General features: G+C 32.6%; 1 long non-coding RNA gene across 1 annotated transcript; it reads right to left on the reverse strand.

The window, feature by feature from the left end:
• LOC132722882 (uncharacterized) lies at nt 1-10,922 on the reverse strand. The gene is made up of 3 exons (XR_009624673.1): nt 10,432-10,922; nt 8,228-8,321; nt 1-1,095 (listed from the first exon to the last, which is right to left on the reverse strand). It is a non-coding gene; the product is annotated as an uncharacterized LOC132722882 (long non-coding RNA).
• Between the last annotated feature and the right edge of the window lie 3,320 nt (nt 10,923-14,242).

Below are 14,242 nucleotides of genomic sequence, written 5' to 3' on the forward strand. Positions count from 1 at the left end.
GTCATGACACGGCTCAAATATTGTTAAATCACAAAGAAAATGCTTGAATGAAGATATGTGTGCAATTTTTGATTCCACAATGAATGGAATTCATTTCATTATAAACTATTTTAGAGAATTATTATGAAAACTGCAAGATATTTTAGAAAGCAATGATCATATGATCTGTTGAATATACTTAGTTGTCTTCTTACACAAACTTGAGATAAAGAAGTAAAAAGCAAAACTATAAAAAAAAGACAATGACTCCAGAACTAGGCAAAACAGGGTTATAGATCTTGGGCACTAAATTTCTCCATTCAGAGTTGCTGTGGGAAAACATTTTGCATTGACAAGTACTGGGGGCATTAAATACAAAGTATAGTAATTGATTTTAACTTTAAGGTAATTATCAATCTAAGAAGTTTTAATGTTTTATCTCGAACAATTTTTTCAGTTATGCTCCGGACAAAAAAATAATGTGAAGTTGATGCTTATTTACACTTTTTCACTTTGCCCTCGGGAAATAACTGATTTTGGAAAATAACAGAGGCAATTGATTATGGGAAATTTCTGAGGATTTAACTCCAAAATAATGCAAAAGGGATTTATTGTTCTTAGTGACTGCACTTTTCCTAAATGAGATCTGTCCATCTATGTTGTATCAAATTGATCCCTTAATACTTTTGAATTCTGCCGTTGAACAAAATGAGCCAGAGTGTGAATAATTAAAAAAAGCAAGAACTCCAAATTATGTAAAAACATGGGTCAGACAGAAAAATACCGCACGTAGCCGTGAATAATTTAGTGTGTCCAGGATCATTTTTAAACGTGTGATGGACACAACGCAGACACATGATCGGACATGAAACCAATGCTTTCTGAGTATCACATGTATATGAAATTAAAATTATCGCTTTTCACCTATTTCAACTGTCAACTTCTTAAGTTTTAACTGGTAATAGTCACTTTGAACCTTGAACAAGTCTCTTTCATCTTTTAATAAGTTCACCTCCTCTTTTAATTTCTTTGTTTCTTCTTGGAATTTCTCGATTTCAGCCTTATTATATATTTTTGTTGATCTTAATGCATCTATCTGTAGTTGTAGAAAGTTTGCTGAAATAAAAGAATTTTTTATATGAGCCGAGTCATGACAAAACCAACGTAATGCGTTTGCGACCAGCATGGATCCAGACCAGCCTGCACATCCGCGCAGTCTGATCAGGATCCATGCTGTTCGCTTACAAACCTATAACAAGTAGAGAAACTGATAGCGAACATCATGGATCTGTTCAGACTGCGCGGACGCGCAGGCTGGTCTGGATCCATGCTGCTCGCAAACGCATTACAAATAATTTACATATAGACAATATTGCGACAAATTTATATGTGAAAGATTATTCCTTTTTAATATAATAGTTGCAGTTATTTACTAACACATATTGCTGGCCCTGCAGTACTTCCACAAAAAGAGTATTTTCCTTTAGTGTAACTCATATTTATTTCTATAACATCTAACAATCTATATATAAGCTAACTTAAGTTATTAAATATATGCCGATCCTCTAACGTTTACTCATGTGGGTAGATACCGAACTATCTACCTAACTATAGTTCTCTTTATACAAAACATTTTTCAAACCAGGAAGAACAATATTTGCATGACTGGCAATAGGCTTAAAGGGTTACTTATTGTAGATTTACAAATGTTTGTTAAAGCTAGATTTTGTAAAATAGAACAATGTTAGCCGACGTGACAAACGAAAATTTAATTTCACTCAAAAGAATTAAAAAAAAAATACCTCGACATCCCCATTAGCAGACGGAAAGATATGAAAGTCCGCACGCTCATAATCAAATATCACCCATGAACCTGGTGCAGGTTGTCTGTAAGCCACCAGCTAACTCAAACATTGTTTCAAATACTCATTAAGTAGCGTATATTGTTATCGAATATCTCGTCTTTAGACCTTCGTCGGACAAAAAATATATACCATATAGGAGAATATTATTCAAATTTCAACACTTTTCTCATTAAATTCTATTTCAATTTTCGTATTCGTCTAATCGTACGAAACATATAGAGGATATTTGTTTGTTTGTGTGTAAGATGAAATTTTATTTCATCGAGTGGGCTTTAAAAACAGTATTCTCACGAGTGGCGTAGCCACGAGTGAGAATACTGTTTTTAAAGTTCACGAGATGAAATAAAATTACATCTTACACAACAAACAGACAAATTTTCTTTTTATTTTATGCTTTAAAACAAGTTAAAACGAAATTTCCATAATTTGAATGTTAATATTAAAATCTGTTTCCCCCATTGAGAGCCCCATTTAGAGGGAATTTATCATTAAAAACAAGAAGTCTTGAGCTGAAAAATAAGTCCGCCAATCAAGGTTAAATGACGGTGATATTTATTCATTTTATTAAAAAAATATGAATGATCGCTTGTTTTAATAATAAAAACAAATAATTCTTGTAGGAGAAAAAGTCCAACCATCCATCCATATTTCTGTTACTTACTGCGAATTTATATTAGACCTGGCTTTGTAAAATGTAAGCGGCAGCCATTTTTTAAAGTTGTGTATTTCATGGGAGGAAAATAATTGTGTAAGATTCAGAAGGATATAATTTGGATTTGTTAGTCATACACCTTTTTAAAAGAAAGAAAACTTATTTGAGGATTGTAACAGACAAAAAATAAGTGTTGACAGAAGTGAAAACATTCAGAAAAGGAGCTAGGAAAATGGAAAACTTGGAAGCTTGCTAAGGCATTGTAAGGAACGCTGGGTTGTTTTACTTATTTTACGAGTGATGGCTGTCAATGCTTTTCAATTTTTCATAAAGCATACGGCAGTTATTGCTCGTAGGATACTTTAATATGCCCAAATGTCATCAAGAGCAGTTTAGCATGGGGAAGGAATGTATTTTTTAGACTGTATAAACGAAACAAAAAAAATTAGAGACGAAATTTTGTGATTGGAATTTGAAGGAATAGAAGTAAGTTTTCTCTCTTTATTTCTTTTGACATTTAAGTTATTTATCTATTTCAGCTTTGCTATTTTTTTTAACAGCCTGATATTGTCAGAATTGTCAGTAAAAATAAAATTGAGGTACCACATGGGGAAAATCTTAAAAAAGTAGTTTCGTCATTGAAAAAAGTGAAATTATATTTTGATAATTTTCACTGTGAAATTATCAAATATAATTTTCACGGATAAATCAGTAATCCACTGAAAAGCATAAAATAAAAAATAGTACAAGAAGACATTTTATAAAATCTGCTCATTTAAATCTGTTAGGGACGAGCTTGTTGTAACAACCTAATTTTTTCTTCTATGACCTTGTGTCCCTAAAACTATTTCAATTATTTTATCTCTTCAAGGGTACAAAACAGACAGTGAACCTGCTGTATAAACAATATTTTAACTGTAATTAAGAAATAATATATTCCAACAGTGATTTTATCTCTAAATAAATAAAATAACTTCTTGGGTTTCGGATGGGAGAGAATGCAGAGTGATATAATGCGGCACATTTAAATGACAATGATTTTTTGACGATAAAAAAACACTACTTAGTATATGCTGCCGTACCTGATATAAAGTTTAATCGCAGCTTTATGAATATATCACATGTCTTAATATAATCATCGATTCTTTTGCATGTTTATTAAATATACCGTGTTACTGTAAAACTGGTATATTTTATCTATATATACAAAGATGGAAAACAGAAAAATGTGCCGAAAAGCTATAGATCATTGAGTTTATTACCCGTAATATACAAATATTCGAAAAGATATTGCACGAACGATAAAATAAATGGACCAAAGTGAATAGAAAGATTTTTCCAAACGAGCAGCAAAATACTTAAAAAAATACTTAGATCCCAATACTGTTTCATTTAATTTTCAAGAAACGATTGCTCATCAGTGTGAACTAAACTCGAATACCCTTGTTATTTTTCTTGACTTTGATAATGTTATACCTAATAGGCTATTCATAAAATAGAAAAAAACTTTGGAATTCATGGACGATTTTTAAGAATGCTTATATTAACAGTTACACTGGCTTAACCGGACACATCTTAGTCGATGAAATCTTGTCTGAAAGCTTGTCTGAAAGCTTAAAGTACAACAAAGTATTCGTCAAGGGGGAATATTGTCAACATGGCTGTATCTCCTTTTTAAAGATGAACTTCTTCAGTCATTACAGTTAAGTGGTCATGGAACGGTTATTTAAACTATAAGAAGTGGTTATCCAACGCCAGCGAACGATATCGTTATTCTGCCGCCAGACATTAAATCTCTTGAACACTAGTTGAATATAGCGAACAAATATGCATTTAGATGGGGAAATGAATTCAATGACAGTAAATGCAAATTATAGCACTTTTATAATTCTGACAGACAGGCGGTTAAGATATAAATATTAATTTCGGAAGTGCTTCTCTAATTCCAGTGGACACTGTTACTCACGCCGGAATTGAACTACACAAATCGCAAAAGTTTTCAAGTGCTGTAGAAGCGCGTATCCGAAAAGGCCGCTCATCTCTATTTCCTATTCTATCTATCGACGAGACTCCTGGTGAAGTTAATCCTTAGTTTTAGCCTCTTTAGTGAAAAATGTTACATTGACAACTGCCTTTTACGGAGCAGAATTATGAAATGATTTGCAGACACTGATATTCTTAAGATGGCAAGGTTATTCCGGTTAGCTGCCAAATGCATTCAGCACCATCCGAGGAGAACCCCAACTGTGTCCATATGCTTAAATACTTATTGCTTTAAGGTAACCTGATATAATGTTAATATAATCATCTAGAAATATAATCATATAGAAGCTTATACATGTTTATAAAACTATTAAACTTGAACTTAATCAGGTCTGTTTAATTGTATATAAATGCACATTTGGCATTATCATTTATCATATGTTAACCGTTTGTATTTCATGTTGTATGTGTTGTAATCGCTGAAAAGTGGAAATAAAGAGTATATATATAATTATTTGCGAAGTATTTGATAATATTTTTCATTCAGGAAAACAGTACAGTTGGTTGCATTTTATCACTAAAATGTTTGATAGATTTGTACATGGCCAACAAAAGGAAACTATTTTTTGTATTTTATAGATTATAAAAAAAAGCCTTTAATAATATTATTAAACTTGCTTTATGGAATAAGTTGCTAAGTTCAAGTATAGATGGTTAAGTATGTATGGAAATATAAAATATTTAGTCCCAAAAAGCTATGTTTTCTGTGTAAACAAAGTCTCGTAAGCTCGCCTTGCCAGTCCTTCTATGTTAATAGGGGAAAATGCGGGTCCCGTTGGAACTCAAAAAAATGAAATAAAAATATGCTTCTTTTTGACAGTATTAATGGGGGGGGGGGTAAAATTTTACGGACAGACATTGAATGGAATTGACAGACGGACGTATGCGCAATTCGGTATAAATCCTGTTTAATTTCTTCATAACTTCGTTTATGGGGACTACTGTTTTGCGAGTACATAATAGTTTATTAAGTGTCTCATCTATGTACGAAACGTCATATAAAATACATATAAAATACATAATGAATGTATATTGCCAATCTATACGATTTATAAAAGACAAAAATGTTGAACAACTATTTACACACACAAATCCAAAAAAGCACCTTTTCTTATTAAAACCTGTGTTCAAAGGAATTTACTAAAGAAAATTATAATATTGGGATAACAATGTACCTTAAGTAAATATTTAATAAAGGAACTCCAAAATTATGCAAAAATAATGGGTTACACAAAACACCGTACGTAGCCGTTCTATGTATTACATGTAATTACTTTTAATGTCTGACCGCAAAGGTATGATTGAGTATGATTCCATTACTGCTATAAAATGACCAAGTGTCACAGTTACATAAGATAAAATCATCACTGTTTACTTATTTCTGCTTTCAACTTCTGAAGTTTTAACTGGTAATAGTCACTTTTAACCTTATACAAATCTCTTTCCACTTTCAATTTATTCACTTCCTCTTTCAATTTCTTTGTCTCTTCTTGGATCTTCTAGATTCCAGCCTTATTTTTCCTTTTTTCTGATCTTAATACATCTATCTGCAGTTGTTTTAAGTTTGCTTAAATAAAAGAAATTAATCGTTATGTAAATACTTTCAATATTGTTTGCATATAGGGTATAAATATGCTCAAAAAGGGAAAATTTAAGAAAAAATGTAAAATCCAGTTAAGTCTTGATAAAGAACAGACATGTGCTTTTGTATGACATTATAACATTTCACATAAACTTTAAGCTCGACCAAACGTTTGCGTCTTACAGATTGAATGACATACAATGGAACTTTATAATTATGAACATTACCGGCACTAGTTGTCCGTTAAACTCATATATGCCCAAACAATAAACCAATGCCAAAACAACAAACTACATGTATAATAAACTCTATTGAATAAATCAAGGCAAAATGTTCATTCTACCAGACTTATTTTCGTTTAAAATACTAAACTAACTGAAATTTCTACAATATTATTACCTGACAAGACCCCCCTTCTTCATTTTCGCCGTTAGATGATTTTCTTTCTAGATATATAAGAAGTAAGAAAATATAATAAGTTCACCAAATAGTGCTACATTGCTATTACACCAAGTGGAATCAGTCATTTACAAAACATGCTCTGTCATACCATATAAGTACCCTTTCGAACAGAGAACAAAATTAGTACTATATTCCTTTAATTGTACACCATTAATTTGTTGGCACTATACGGCGATAAGCATTTGTAACTTGGAATAGAGTATATCATCCCTTCTGTGTTGGTTTTGCCATCGTCAGATGGTTCTACTATGATCATGAACAGGCGTTTCCCTTGCTAAACAAAACATAACAAAGTATTCCAGATGTTTTATTGAGATATTGGTCAAAATTGCAACAAGCGAGGTTTTGCAAAATAACAAGAAAAGTCTTTACAATTTCATTAAGGGCAGTGTAAATTATTTTTATAATATCTCAACAACTTTAAAAATTAAGGCAACCAGAACGCCAACTTCACAAAAAAAGATTAAATCAGAACTTTCTCAGTGCATTTTTTTCATAACGTGTTGAACTATCAAAAGAACTTCCGAGCCTTTTTATAATATTCACAAGAGTTAAAACTTATCGCTTTTAGAAAAAAATAAAAAGATAATGACGTCTAGAACGACGGAGAAAGGGGGGACACCACAAAATCTCAAAATACGTGAGCTTAATAAAAAGACGGTGTAAAACAACTTTAAAATTTAAAACTGTTTGGTCTCTGGGCCTCTTTCCAAAAATGAAAAAAAAAATTGAATTGCATTAGAAATGCACACATATGTAGTGCACACCAGATACACTTTGTGTAACCTTTTATAAAGTTAAGAAGCCACCAACTTCACGCCGCTTGGACGCCATGCGGCGGAGCTCTTAACTTCGCGCCGCTTGGCCGCCAACTTCATACATCTTACTACTAGTAGTGCAACCCTTGACGCTCTGTTCGAAGGGATTCATATAGGGTGTGGCAATGCTCAATAATAGGTCATTTGAAAAAGACAGTTTTTACCTACAGATAACATTATATACTACATTGGTTAAACAACTAAGCTTTTTCTTTAAACATACTTACAATTTATACATTTTACAGCATGCCAAAATAGCATGTGATATTGAATCGAATGGACCAACCAAAAGTGAAGTAAATGACGCATTTGTCATGGTATTGAAAACAAATTGATCGTCCTAAATGTTTTACTCTTGAATAATTATTTCAAAATTTTAAAGCTGCTTTAAATAATATTTTTGTAATAATAACATAATTTTATTATATACTTATAAATGAAATATTGAGAAATATTGATGAAATAAAATGCATATTTTTATTTTCCGTATTTTCACTGTAAAAATTTATTTTTCACTGCAGTGAAACATATTTTCCGTATTTTCACTGGTGTCTTGCCGGACTACTTTCTTTTACATTCTGCCAGTACACAAAATTTAAGGGAAAGTCTTTTAAATTTTAATGTCAAAAAAGAGAAAAATGTATATAATAAACAGAAAATTCAAGTTTTTTCTATAAATACATGATTTATTTTCATCTTGTGGCATGAAAATTACCATATTTCACTCGTGGCTACCGCCACTCATGAAATATTTATTTTCATACCACTCGATGAAAATAAATCATGTATTTATAGAAAAAACTTGAATATCCTCTATGTATTTTACTTCTCTAAGTATTTTCCCAGCTTTTCAGCTCTCTCTAGGTATTGGATACACTTTGCTCTTATACTCTCTTTTGCTTTATCACTCTGTGCTTCATCTAACAAAATAATTAATTAACCAATTTAGTTTTTACATTTATGTATTGCTTGATTGGGTTTCACGTCGCACCAACACAGTAGAGGTCATTTGGAGATTTTCCGGAAGATAGTTGGATACCTTCCTCACATGAAAGAAACCCAATCTCTGGAACATTTTCCTGCCAGTCCTTACAGAATTCGAACTCTCAACGCTAACGGGCAAGCGGTTTGTAGTCAACGATCTTAACGATCTCAACACACCTGATTAACCAAACATGCATTACATTGATTAAGGAGATCTCTGTACTACACATTATAAAAACAACTAGAACTATCGCTCAATGCGATTCATACCCCCACCAATGTCCTTGACAGAAGACGACTTGGAAGGTGGTTAAGGGTAAAATTTATTTGCACAAATACATATACATAAAAAGAAATTATTTCTGGTGAAAAAAGACTAATTGTACAGGTAATAGTATAAATATATATTGTCAAATCATGTTCGAAACAGTTACAAATAACCTTTCATTTTCCCAATGTACTAAACATTTTCTAAGTCAATTTTGATCTTCAAGTGTGTTGACCTTAAGCTGGCACAAGGGTAAGATGGGTTCTGCACATTGCCAAGTTGGGGTGACCATTTGAGTAAAGTTTGAAGAAAATCTTTCCATTAGTATAGAATTTATAGAGCGGACACGACAAATTGTCTAGTATTAAATTTATGTAAATTTAAGACTTAAAAAGGGGCATAACTTTGTCAAAATGTGATACAGAGTTATGAAACTTGACCTGCATATCTTATTTGTGACACCTCATATATCTTTTTAAGTTTCAAGCAAATACCTGTGCTAGTTTCAGAAATATTCAAGTACATGTTAAATTTTAAGAAAATTTTCTAAGTCAATTTTTGATCTTCGAGTGTGACCTTGACCTTTAGCCGGCACAAAGGTAACATAGATTTTGCTCATAACCTTGTTGAGGTGAACATTTGAGTAAAGTTTGAAGAAAATTCTTCCATTAGTATAGGATTTATAGAGCGGACTCGACATATTGTCTAATATTTGATTGTTTGTAAATTTGAAGACTTAAAAAGGGGCATAACTTTGTTAAAATGAAATACAGAGTTATCAAACTTGACTAACATATCTTAATTGTGACACTTCATATATATTTTAAGTTTCAGAAATATTCAAATGCATGTTTAAATTTAAGAATATTTTCTAAGTCAATTTTTGACCTTCAAGTGTGACCTTGACCTTAAGCCGGGAAAAGAGTGACATGGGTTCTGCACATTACCTTGTTGAGGTAAACATTTGAGGCAAGATTGAACAAAATCATTCAAGTAGTGTAGGACTTACAGAGTGGACAAAACATACTGTCTAATATTTGATTGTTTGATATTTGACCTTCAATTGTGACCTTGACCTTGAGCTGACACATGGGCAACATGGGTTATGCACCTTCCCTTGTTGAGGTGAACATTTGAGCCAAGTTTGAAGAAAATCTTTTATTTAGTGTAGTACTTACAGAGCGGACACGACATACTGTCTTATATTTGATTGTTTGATATTTGACCTTCAATTGTGACCTTGACATTGAGCTGACACATTGGCAACATGGGTTCTGCACATCCCCTTGTTGAGCCAAGTTTGAAGGAAATCCTTCAATTGGTATAGGATTTATAGAGCGGACACAAAAATGGAGAAGGACGGACGGACGGACCGACCGACCGACGAACGGACGGACGCGACGAAGCGAATCCATTACAGCCCCCCCCCCAACATTTTGTGGTCGGGGTATAATTACTAAAAGTAAAAAATGTCTATTTTTAAAGGAATTAGAAATTCATTGAAACCAACTTCTTGTTAATTTTATACGGTAAATAAGGACTTCATACAGTAAACTTCGTATCAGAATAGTGCTTTACACTGAATAAACTATATTAAGAGACATTATAACAAAAACAAAAATTCAAGATGAAATCAATAATGAAAGAATTATTTACTGTTCAAAGCTTGTAGTGGCTCTTGTAAACGAAACCGTTCCAAAAGGGGTGAATAAACATAAGTGATAGCCTCATCAATCTCTTGTGCAAAACTTAAAGATCAAAATCATATTTCTACTCACGTTTGATTGAATGAAGGAAATACTCTACTCCATGATCGTACAGCTTTAAGGCTTCATTATAATTTTTCTTTTTATCTTCTTGTGTCGCCTTTATTACAAGCTTTATAGCTATCTTTAATTTGAAGAAAAAATATTTGATTATAGAAAATGAAAGTTTCACACATACTAGTAATAGAAAATTAAAAAGTATGTGTTTTATTCCATAGCTTTTTGGGCCATCGTACATGTATATATAAATATACGATAAATAACAGTTTGATAATTGAAAATGAACGTAATTTCACACATATTAGTAATATAGAAAAAGTATGTGGTTCATTACATATCATTTTTGGTCTCTGTACATATAAATTATTATCATTATAAAGTAGATTTATGCGGAAATCTATTTCCAATTTAAACCCCCCTTCGACTTCACTGTAAATAGTATCGAAAAAATTAATGTATACGATAGAAGTTTTCCAAGTGACAACTATAAATGTATAAACAATAATTGCTTGATAGACAAACCATTTTTATAGTTATAGTGTACGGAATGCCGTTAGGGCCATCGTCTATGAATATGTTGATCTAAAACGCGATAGTCGATAGTACGAGGGTGAAAACGCAAAATCACGAAACTACGATGGTGAAAACGCGAAAGCACGACGATGAAAACTCGATACTACGATGATGAAATCGCGACAGAACGATACTACGATAATGAAAACGCGATAAACTATCGTGTTTTCACCATCGTACTGTCGCGTTTTCACCATCGTAGTTTCGTGATTTCGCGTTTTAATCATCGTACTGTCGAGTATCGCGTTTCAGATCAAACCATTAATAGGCGATGGCCCTAACGGCATTCCGTACACTATAACTATAAAAATGGTTTGTCTATCAAGCAATTATAACGATAATAAAAACGCAATAAACTATCGCCTATGAATGTGTTAATCTGAAACGCGATAGTCGACAATACGATGGTGAAAACAAGAAATCACGAAACTACGATGGTGAAAACGCGAAAGTACGATGATGAAAACGCGATAGTACGATGATGAAATCACGACAGTACGATGGTGAAAACGCGATAGTACGAAAATGAAAACACGACAGTACGATGATGAAAACGCGATAGTAAGATGGTGAAAACGCGATAGTACGATGGTGTAAATGCGACAGTACGATGATGAAAACGCGAAATCACGAAACTACGATGGTGAAAACGCGACAGTACAATGGTGAAAACACGAAAGTTTATCGCGCTTTCATCATCGTAGTATCGTACTGTCGCGTTTTCATCATCGTACTTTCGCGTTTTCATCATCGTGTTTTCGCATTTTCACCATCGTAGTTTCGTGATTTCGCGTTTTCACCATCGTACTATCGACTATCGCGTTTTGAACAGATCAACACATTCATAGGCAATGGCCCTAACGGCATTCCGTAATAGTGGGAATGAAATCATCCGTAAACTCCTGCAGACGATATACAAAATATACTGTAGATGTCACCATTCAAAATAAATACCATACCCATTGTATTTATTAACTATATATAATTCACAGTTCGATATGTTAAAGCTTATTCCTTTTTAATATAATAGTAGCAGTTATTTACTAACACATATTGCTTGCTGGCCCTGTACAGTACTTCCACAAAAAGAGTATTTTCCTTAAGTGTAACTCGTATTTATTTCTATAACATCTAACAATCTATATATAAGCTAACTTAAGTTATTAAATATATGCCAATCCTCTAACGTTTACTAATGTGGGTAGATACCTAACTGTCTACCTAACTATAGTTCTCTTTATACAAAACATTTTTCATACCAGGAAGAACAATATTTGCATGACTGGCAATAGGCTTAAAGGGTAACTAATTATAGATCTACAAATGTTTGTTAAAGCTAAATTTTGTAAAATAGAACAGTGTTAGCCGATGTGACAAACGAAAATTTAATTTCACTTAAAAGAATTTAAAAAAAATACCTCGACATTCCCATTAGCAGACGGAAAGATATGAAAGTCCGCACGCTCATAATCAAATATCACCCATGAACCTGGTGCAGATTGTCTGTAAGCCACCCGCTAACTCAAACATTGTTTCAAATACTCATTAAATAGCGTATATTGTTATCGAATATCTTGTCTTTAGACCTTCGTCAAACAAAAAATATATACCGTATAGGATAATATTATTCAAATTTCAACACTTTTCTCAATAAATTCTATTTCAATTTTCGTATTCGTCTAATCCTAATAAACATAAAATGCTACAAGAAGAAATTCTATAAAATCTGCTCATTCAAATTTGTTAGGGACAAGCTTGTTGTAACAACCTATTTTTTTCTTCTTTGACCTTGTGTCCCTAAAATTATTTCAATTATTTTATCTCTTCAAAGGTACAAAACAGACAGTGTACGTGCTGTATAAACAATAGTTTAACTGTAATTAAGAAATAATATATTACAACCGTGATTTTATCTCTAAAAAATAAAATCACTTCTTGGTTTTCGGAGAAAATGCAGAGTGATATAATGCGGCGCATTTAAATGACAATGATTTTATTTAACGATAAAAAACACTGCTTGGTATAAGCTGCCGTACCTGATATAAAGTTTAAATACGCCTGATTTGTTTCAGCGTGTCGCAGTTTTATGAATATATCACATGTCTTAATATAATCATCGATTCTTTTGCATGTTTATTAAATATACCGTGTTACTGTAAAACTGGTATATTTTATCTATATATACAAAGATGGAAAACCGAAAAATGTGCCGAAAAGCTATAGATCATTGATCTTATTACCCGTAATACACCATTATTCGAAAAGATATTGCACGAACGATAAGATAGATGGACCAAAGTGAATAGAAGGAATTTCCAAACGAGCAGCAAAATGCTTACAAAAAATACTTAGATCCCATTACGGTTTCATTTAATTTTCAAGAAACGATTGCTCATCATCGTGAACTAAACTCGAATACCCTTGCTATGTTTCTTGACTTTGATATTGTTATACCTAATAGGCTATTCATAAAATAGAAAAAAAAACTTTGGAATTCATGGACGATTTTTAAGAATGCTTATTAACAGTTACACTGGCTTAACCGGACACATCTTAGTCGATGAAATCTTGTCTGAAAGCTTAAAGTACAACAAAGTATTCGTCAAGGGGGAATATTGTCAACATGGCTGTATCTCCTTTTTAAAAATGAACTTCTTCAGTCATTACAGTTAAGTGGTCATGGAACGGTTATTTAAACTATAAGAAGTGGTTATCCAACGCCAGCGAACGATATCGTTATTCTGCCGCAAGACATTAAATCTCTTGAACACTAGTTGAATATAGCGAACAAATATGCATTTAGATGGGGAAATGAATTCAATGACAGTAAATGCAAATTATTGCACTTTTATAATTCTGACAGACAGGCGGTTAAAGATATAAATATTAATTTCGGAAGTGCTTCTCTAATTCCAGTGGACGCTGTTACTCACGGCGGAATTGAACTACACAAATCGCAAAAGTTTTCAAGTGCTATGGAAGCGCGTATCCGGAAAGGCCGCTCATCTCTATTTCCTATTCTATCTATCGACGAGACTCCTGGTGAAGTTAATCCTTAGTTTTAGCCTCTTTAGTGAAAAAAAAGTTACAATGACAACTGCCTTTTACGGAGCAGAATTATGAAATGATTTGCAGACACTGATATTCTTAAGATGGCAAGGTTATTCCGGTTAGCTGCCAAATGCATTCAGCACCATCCGAGGAGAACTCCAACTGTGTTCATATGCTTAAATACTTATTGCTTTAAGAT

Source organism: Ruditapes philippinarum, unplaced genomic scaffold (genome assembly GCF_026571515.1).
Source record: "Ruditapes philippinarum isolate M1 unplaced genomic scaffold, ASM2657151v2 ctg2366_1_1_1_1, whole genome shotgun sequence".
Classification (NCBI taxonomy): Eukaryota; Metazoa; Mollusca; class Bivalvia; order Venerida; family Veneridae; genus Ruditapes; species Ruditapes philippinarum.